Genomic DNA, 9,510 nt, shown 5'->3' with positions numbered 1-9,510 from the left:
TATCGACATCGTGAACTGGCTTTTGTATCTTATTTACAGGTGAAGCTGAACGGGACAACTCTCCACACCAGGCGAGAGCCGAAGAAAGGAACAGAAGCTGACAAGCTTTTCATTAGCCCCAGTTTAAAAATCCATGAGATGAAGTTCAGAAGACTGGACTAAAGACGAAATCGTGTTTAACCCAAGGAACCGTATCTAACAGACCTACCGGGTCGACATCGATAATATTTAAACTGTAAAACAACCTGCTGCCGAAAGACAGTATGACATCCTCGTTATCACAGATTGTACCTGAGTAGTAGTTTGATGGTGGTTCTGCATCACTTCCTCCTAGGGGGTTATTTCTATGTAATGTTGCTCCCAGTGTCCATTAAAAATAATGATCCCCGAGCAGAGACATCGTTCTATGTCCCGATGAGCTGTCCAGCCTCGGCCCGTTAAATTCGCATAGCCAAACAAGATGGCGACCGAGCTTGGCAACGGTGTGCCGACATGGCTAAGGTCTTTCGTCATCACGATTAGCTCTTTTGTCGACGTAAATATCCAACATGTTAATGTGTTGTTTTAAAGGAGCTGTAACTACGGATACGGTTAATTGAGGGATTATCGAAATTCCCATGCTACTAAAGTATAAGGACGATATGTCGACGACACCGTCGTGAATCGATTGGGATAATAAAAGGCTATGAATATAATCGGGAAAAGCGGGAACATCATTTTCGTTGACTAATTCTTTATACGCGATTAATTTTCCGTCGCCGTAAATGGGTTCGGTTTTATTATAAGCTACATAGGACGTAAATTGTTTACCGGTGGAATCTTCAAGTATTTTAACACGCGCGATTGGATTAGGAAGTCCTTCACCGGGAAATTCAGCCAAAGACAAAGCTATACATTATTGGATAATATTACATATTTTAATGGAAGAAGACACTAGCGCTTATTTTGGATTTTTTTTATGGCATCGTTAACGGCAGAGTGAAACGCTTCTAAAAATTCGGGTAACTGAAATAAAATCGACTTGGACTTCTTATGATCCCTATAATCTAATTGGAGATTTGGGATCGAGCGGAATTTATGGGGTGTGCCATACATTCCTCGAAGTAGGCTAAGGAGGAAGTTGAGTACGGAGCCTAAAAATAGACCAGCCCACCAGCTTATGTATGTTAAATTCGCCGTGTGTCTGACAGCAGTCCCGACAGTGTGATGGTAGAGCGCTGGACTGGCCTAGATACCCTAACCACATGACAGGCCACCCCTCCTTAGTAAGTGTGGCAGTTTGTGTGATGGAATTCTATCAAAAAATATATCTCGCCAGCTACACTGAGCCAGCTTGGCTATCTTAGCTAGATATCTACAAAACAGTTCAACGTCCAGGTCGAACAGCTTGCCGCCAAAGGCTGTGGATATCGTCCATTCATTGTTGTCGTTGTGGACTAGGTGGTATTGAGTGTTGCTGACCGCTCCTCCAGTACCGATGACATGGCTTATAGCGCTGCTACCGCCATTGCCGTATCCGACGGAGGGCACTTCGATGCATTTGTAAATGTTGTTTTTCAGTTGCAAGGCATACATTCATGATTTGATGTGCAGCATCACGCTTAGATATTCCATATACACCGGTTCATGTTTTATATTTAAAACAGATATCTTGAGTTCTGTGATGTTGCCCTGCATTAACTTTTTGTACTGTAAGAATGGGAACGATTCTGTTCGACCATCGTTGCACTTTTCCGTTTTCACCGGCACAGCTTTCAGCAGAGTCAAAGGGGTTCGACTGAAATATTATCGGTCAGGCTTACCCGATCGAGATAAACGAACACCTCTTGATAGACAATGAGGCTCGGTAATCTCGAACGCGTTACTGTGTTTCGTGGTCGTATGTCATTCAACGGCAGCGCGAGAGTTCTCGACAAGGCTTTACCAAGTCGGATGGGTTTTTCCCAAGCCGTTAACGTCAGCGTTCCATTCGACTCATTTAGTTTGAGATTGGCTCCAATGGGTTTGAAAATTTCATGGTTCAGCATACAAACGCTGTAATAACCGTCGAACAAATCATGCCGATTTTCATCGATGAATAGACTGTTGTTACCTCTAGATTGACTGATATTCGACCATAGCGGGTAATACATGAGATCGCAGAGAGCGACTTCGAGTTCCCCCGACATGTTATCGATCGCGTGAAGCAGTTGAATTTGTTCACCATTCGTGATTCACGGGAGCATAACGAACATATTACATGTATACAAGACACTACATTATACTTTCAACATGAGTGGCATGCTAACGAAAATGGAAATCGTGGTGGATGCGGACGGAACGAGTTTTAAAACGAATTTTATCGATCTTTTGGAAAACTATATCATGACCGTCAGGTGGTGGTCGCTAGAATCAAAACCCGATTCAGTTTTGGCAAAACCAACCAGTCACCTTGTTTCATGTTTATTATCAGACGAGACGAATTTTGAAGGAAATAGGCGCACTCCTCCACAAGATACAGCGTGGAGTATGACCAATAACCCGTACGATCGGCGTGCGTACGAACGTATTTGCAGGGAATTTATGATTCTCATGACTAAAGATTTTCGCCTCCCCGGTGTGAACCACGGTCTCGGTAAGATCTACACTTATTTCTATAAATCCAAAACGTTTAGAATGGCTTATACAGGCGGTGAGTACATACCCGGTACCATACATTTAAGGGCCCCACGATGAACGACCAAATTCATGTTTCGTACATCAAACAAACCGACCCTGGAGCTGCCACTGCCTGGATGAAAATGATATCCAAAACATCGAGGGGGTTTTCCCGCGGGTACCATACGCTTGAACGATTTGATTCGAGCGTACGTGTGGGCGATTGTCAGCTCGCAGGTGCAAACGCTTTCTGGTATCATCGATAAGGGATCAGCGTACGATGCACAGAAACAAGTCATGGCGAACGTCGAGGATTCCATTGCGTCTCTGGTGGATTTACCGACAGCCGTTAAGCGTTGCCAAGACACGTTGCAAGATGTTCAGTCGAAAGTCGACTACGTGTTCGGTGTAGGGTTGTACATGGCTCCGAGTGGCATGCAACTGAGGATCCACAAAGTGGTGGGATAAAACAACGAAATAATCATCGCGACCGGCGATCAGAAGTTGGGTGTCAACCCCGATATCAACGTGAGTCACGTCACACCACCCACGAGTACTGGTGAAATGGGGATCGTGACACCACCACCCTCACCGGAGCCCAGCGTTCAACCCCCACCACACCCATCGGCACGGGCGGTGGTCGAATATCAGCAACACTTCGATCGTAAAACGGCACTCGTGGTCGGTGGAATCGCTGTCGGGTTGTGCCTTATCGGATTCAAAAATTCTTTAGCGGCGATGTTCACCAGACCGGCCACGGCAATGACGAACGCCCACAGGTTTTGACCCAGGCATGATATCGTTTTCGACAAGAATCCTAGCAACCAGGAAACGATGCTACCCAAGATGCCAGCAGTGCTTCAGCGGCTTTGCCGGCCAGTTTAGCCAGGGCTTGCCCCAGGTATTTTAAAGTTTTTTTTATCCATTCTTTAACCCCTTTCTTGTCACCAGGCAGGGGTGCGGGACTCGGTTGATGGTTTCGCGAATGCGGCTGATTTTGGTTCAAAGCACTTCTCGGAGGAAGACGCCACTTCCAATCGGGTCGATCTTTCATCTTCCAAGTCACGTAGCCTTTCTGCAATCCGACGTCGGCTGAACTTGTCATCCGCTTGGTCGAGTTTGTTTGTTTCACGAAGTGATATGGTCGTCAAACGCGTCCAGTTTAGCTACGTTGTTCACGAGTTCTCCACGAATGGTCCGCAAGGCCTTGTCCAGCCCTCGCAGTTCCCGAACGGTAAATTCGAAACATGGCAAGGGTTTGTTCAAGTATGTCGTCAATATTTTTTCGAGGTCGTTCAATGCTTCTTGAGCTAGTTGTGGAACGTCTCTCAAATCATCTTGACCGGCTGCACTCCACAAGACATCGAGCTCAGTGTTTGCTTCTCATAAAGCCTTGGCAAACTTCCCGCTGATATTTTGTCGATAGCCAACTATATTTAATTTGTCATGGATAAAGCGGGCACCGTGGCGACTGGCCAGCGTGGACAAGGCGAGAGGTTTTCTCGCATGTGAATGCATGAGATCGAGGTCCAGAGCCTCTTTCAGTCATAGTATCCCTCGATCATCGATTTCGAACTTAGAATAATCGCGATAAAGATATTTTCCTTTTCCCCCAGGGCATTGTAATAATCGTCCACGGCCGTCTGTAACAGGTTATCACCTATGATTTTACTCGTAAACGAGGTGTCCTTGTCACTATCATCGAGCAACTGGTTTCTATCACCCCCAGAATCGTCCATTGGAATATCTTCACCACCTTCGGCCATGGTTCTGTTATATTAAAGATATAAGAACATACTTTCAATATAAACGATGTTGCTGGCATAAAGACGAAAACTAGATCCTTTCCTGGGGGTCAAATACGGCGTCAGTTGGTGACAATCACCAACAATCCGAGCAAGATCGACGAAAACGAAACGCTGTTGGTGCGATTCCCCAACGTAGGCGAGAACGACGTCATCGTCCCCGGGATGGCCCGCCCGCCTTTTCAGATCAGTTTGGATCCTGAGCATAATAAAAAAGAAATCGTGTGGAACCAGGGTCGCGTCATCTTGAAAAAAACGACGATCAAAATCAGTGGGAACGAGGTCCTCAGCATCTACGAAAGCGATGTGTTTTTCAGTTACACGGACCTCTGGAGAAACCGCGAGCAAATGGGAAATCATGAAATACCAGGGGGTTTATCCGCACGAATGTCCGTCGACTCGGTTGCGCATGGGGTATACTTTTGAACAAGCCGATCTCGCCGCTCTACCGAGGAAACATAAGGGTATAGCCGAGGCATTCGGGAACCGATTTTGCATTCTGCTCGACTTCGAACTACTGGAGGGTCACTTGCTGTTTTACCAAGCTGCGCTGGGCGATAGGCTGGAATACGAACTGACGTTTAATGATTATAGCCAGGTTGCTTTTATCGAGAGTGGCGGCAGCTATACCATCGACAATATTTAGTTGGAGTTCGACTAGGTCACGAATCCGGAATTGGCTCGACAAATTCGCAACCAGTATTCGGGAATGCCAGCCATCTTGTATGATCGCGTGCTACGTCATCGGAAGATTGTCGCAAATAACTGCGATACATTGTGGAATATCAATCTGAACGTGCCCGCATATAACTGCGATACGATCGATGAAAGGTATTTTGATCATTCCGGTGGAAGAATTTTTACTGTTTGAAAGAATAAACGAAAACTATTGGAACCCCGAGATCACGAAAGTAGAAGTGACCGTCGAGGGCGTGTGATCGAGGTGATCAAGCCCCAAACGGAAATCAATGCTATCCATAAGGATCTAGGTCTCGTCTCCGTGATGCTAGGGCAACACCTAACCACTAAGTACATGTTGTGGTTGGACATGCGATCCATGGACGACGATCGTCTACACGGGAGCGGGCGTCGCATCGACAACGGCAGCGAGGGAATCACCATCCAAAACACCAAGAAGGCTCAAACCGCTGGTAAAGTAAACCTATATTTGTACGTGATTATGGATGCACAACTCAATTTAAACAATGGAAGATTCGTCCAAGCCATCTATTAAGTTTGATATCGAGCTACCCCTAGAGTCGCATTGTACCATCGTGTGCAGTCAGACGGGGTGTGAGAAGACCGTGTTTGTATTGGATATGCTGGAAGGGTATTATCGGATTGTGTTCGATCACATAGTGATTCTTTGTCCTACTATACGCATGAATAAAACGTACACAGAGAGAGCGTGGGTGATGAACGACACGGAGGTATATAAAATCGACCCGGGAGTACGTTTACAGGACTGGTTATGAGCTTTTCACGAGAAGTACGAGGGAGAATCGACGCTGTTTATCCTAGACGATTGCAGCATGAATAAAGAGATCACCAAAGGTGAGGTGAGGTGAAATTGGGTTTTAAGTCGTGCTTGAGAATATTTCGCTCATATGACGACGTGCATGCGTGTGTATGTGTATGTGCGGCTGCTTGTACTAGCCCAGAGTGAAGCTGGTTTTATAGTGCTAGCCCACTGAGATTCCATGCTGCAGAGAAGCATGAATACCCCACTCAGACACATTATACTGACTCCGAGCCGACCAGTCCTTGTTGTACCCATTAATGCCGAGCGCCAGGCAGGGACCAACAACTACCATATTTTAATGTCTTTTGGTAAGACGAGGTCGGGGATTGAACCCGCGACCTTCCGCTCTCCGGGCGGACACTCTAACCACTACACCACGGAGGCGGTCACTTTATTAAAGAATGGCGGACATCAGGCAATTAGTTGCCATGTGTGCGATCTTGGATGACCAATGAAATTAGACACCAATGTGAAAAAAACTGAAACGATGTATCCCTTTTTTCGCATATTAGACTGTTAAAAGACACTTGACATGGAACAGGATCTTTGTCAGCTGCAGATGAATGGCATATTGTTCCTTTATGCGGAGGTAGTGTCCCATTTTTGACAGCGTCTTGGTCACTGATCCGTTAAGGCGTGAAGTTTCGCTGTCAAAACTGGGATAACTAGCTGCACCAATTAAGGGTAGTTATGTAAATGCAATCACCTGAGAGAAGTACAGAACAAGTAACATTCTTGAACACTAATACCACAATCAACTGAGAGAAAAGGATGCGAGAAGCAGCATTATCCGTTGAGATGTATGAATGCAATATTTAGAAAAAGGTTACGTCAAATCGAAAGTTCTGCTTCCTGAGTCGACACCTTCTCAAACTATTGTCATGTAAGTGGTAATAATTCCTGAGCATTAGAGAACTGAATGGCTTGCTTATTTTGGAATGTAATGCTTTTCATAAGCTAGAATCTCATGAACTATTTCTCTCTGGAATCATCTGTGATATGAATTTGTGTAGTGATTTCTCTAGAAATCATTTAACGTGATCTAAAATGAATAATGCATTCAGCATTTAGTCCCCTTTTATTGTAAATGACCAAATTAATTAGTTACACTATGAAGTTTTTTCATTTGGGGTTGTTTTTGATTCTAATAATTCAAGAAGGATCCATTCATATCCTTTAGTATAGAAGTGCATTTTATGTTTATGTCAGTTCTGTTTCTTAAAACTACCCAAAGTAGCTGTTTCTCTATAATCGGTAGACAAACAATTCCACAATCTTACTGTATCTGGGAGAAATGACTTAGCATAATTTGCACTTTTACTATCGATAGTTTGGAGCTTCAAACGGTCTCGGAAAATGTAGCTTGTTGTGTCAGATACCTTAGGAGGGATGAGATCGCTCCGATATTTTGGAGCTAAAATATTAACCATCTTATAAAAAACATTAGTTTTGGATGTATCTTCGAGTACATAGTGGTTGGAAATTTGTCTCATCATAAATTTTGTTGTGACTCGTGCCGTGAACAGCACCGCAGATAGTTCTAAGTGCATCAAGATTAAGTTTTTCCAGTGTTAGTGCTTGCTGTTTGGTACAATTGTCCCAGATGTGACAACAATAGTCGAAAATAGGTAAGGTAAATTGTTTGTACATTGTTTGTAAAGTTCTACGTGAGAGACGATATTTAAAACCTCTAAGACAGTTTATCATGGGTGCAACCTTTTTAGCGATACCGTTAACATGGTCAGTCCAGGAACAATTGTGCTGTAAAGTAAGTCCCAAATGTTTATGGTTATTAACGTCATTAATATTACTATCCTTCATTGTTAAGTTTCGTTCTGGGCTGGACTGAACTTTACGAGAGAATTGTATAGAATCTGTTTTATAAGGATTAAATGTAACTTGCCATTTGTCAGCCCAATCATAAATATTACGTAGATCATTATTAAGAGACAGGGCAGTTTCATCAGGATCATGTATTATAGCATAAAGTGATGTGTCATCTGCGAAGAGATGGATATTGCTGTTTATTCCTTCAACGATGTCGTTGATATAAACTATAAACAATGATGGTCCTAAGACAGAGCCTTGGGGAACCCCGGCTAAGATTGATCTTTGATCAGACGTGTAACCATTCATAACAACTCGCTGAACTCTATTGTCTAGATAACTCTCAAACCATTTCAACAAGTTACCTCCGATACCATAACGTCTTAGCTTATATATAATACCTTTATGCCAGACCTTGTCAAAAGCCTTACTTACGTCACAAAATACAGCCCTAATTTCCTTACCGCTATCTAATGCACCCGATATATAGTCATACAGGTACGTTAGTTGATTAACCGTTGAATCGCCTGGCATGAAATCGGATTGTAAGTTTGTAAGCATTTCATAATCCCTAAAATGATCAAATACATGTTTAAAAATGCATTTTTCGATAATCTTTGCTACACAGCTTGTTAGTGCAACAGGTCGACAGTAAGAGCATTTTTTTTTTACTGCCTTTTTTGTGAATAGGAACAACTGATGCCTCCTTCCAGATATCAGGAAACACTTTATTCTTTAATGATAAATTAAACACTTCAGATAAGGGAACTGCTAATTGTCTAGCATTCATTTTCAGAATTTTATTGCCAATACCATCTGGGCCTGTTGCTTTAATGATATCAACAGAGGAGAGAATATCATGGATTTCTTGCGGACTGAGTGTTAAGTCACATAATGGGTTATCTACCTCTAAACGAATTTCAGGAATATCCCTATAAGGAGCAACTACTCTTGCCTGATCTGCAAAGAAATCATTCATAATGTTTGCTATTTCAGCACTAGCATCATATAGAAAAAGTATTAATATTGGTGGTGTGTTTACTTTTTATATAATTAAAAGCCACCATGTTTTTGTACCATGTTCATTATTTATTTGTTCATCAATTTTATTCATGTACATCTTCTTTGCATTTCTTACCGAGGATATAACTTTATTTCTACTCAATCTAAAAAGTGCCCAGTCAGATGATGAGCTACGCCTTTTTGCGCTTTTATGATGGCGATTGCGTTTACGAATCAATTTACGTACCTCACTATTCATCCAGGGGGCGTCCCGGGGCCTTATCGTAACGACCTTATTTGGAATATGCGGACGCTCTAACCACTACACCACAAAGGCGGTCTCGATAACATATGCATCGTGGAAGGATTGAATATATTTCACTCACGTAATTCAGTCAAATGTCAGCAATGTCGTCATATTAGAGTGAATTTTACAACATATTTCATTCAATTTGGATATATAAGGAAATAACTTGCAGTAGATTGCACACAATTTCGAAATAACAAATGCACAGTTAAATCAGCGAGTTCTTGTAACATCTCGTGGTGGAAGATACCTGTGTGTTGGTGGATATATCTACCGATTGCATACGAGGAAGCGATCATCAGTGATTACATCACCAGCTACGGGATCGAAATAATCAAGTTGCTTGCTAACGAGCAGACTGAAGTCCGCGGTCTGTTGCATGTCGGCTTTAGACAAAAACGTTCATTAAA

Source organism: Haliotis rubra, unplaced genomic scaffold (genome assembly GCF_003918875.1).
Source record: "Haliotis rubra isolate DU_JTF1 unplaced genomic scaffold, ASM391887v1 Scf1081, whole genome shotgun sequence".
Classification (NCBI taxonomy): domain Eukaryota; kingdom Metazoa; phylum Mollusca; class Gastropoda; order Lepetellida; family Haliotidae; genus Haliotis; species Haliotis rubra.
Note: the sequence above shows the minus strand (reverse complement) of the source record.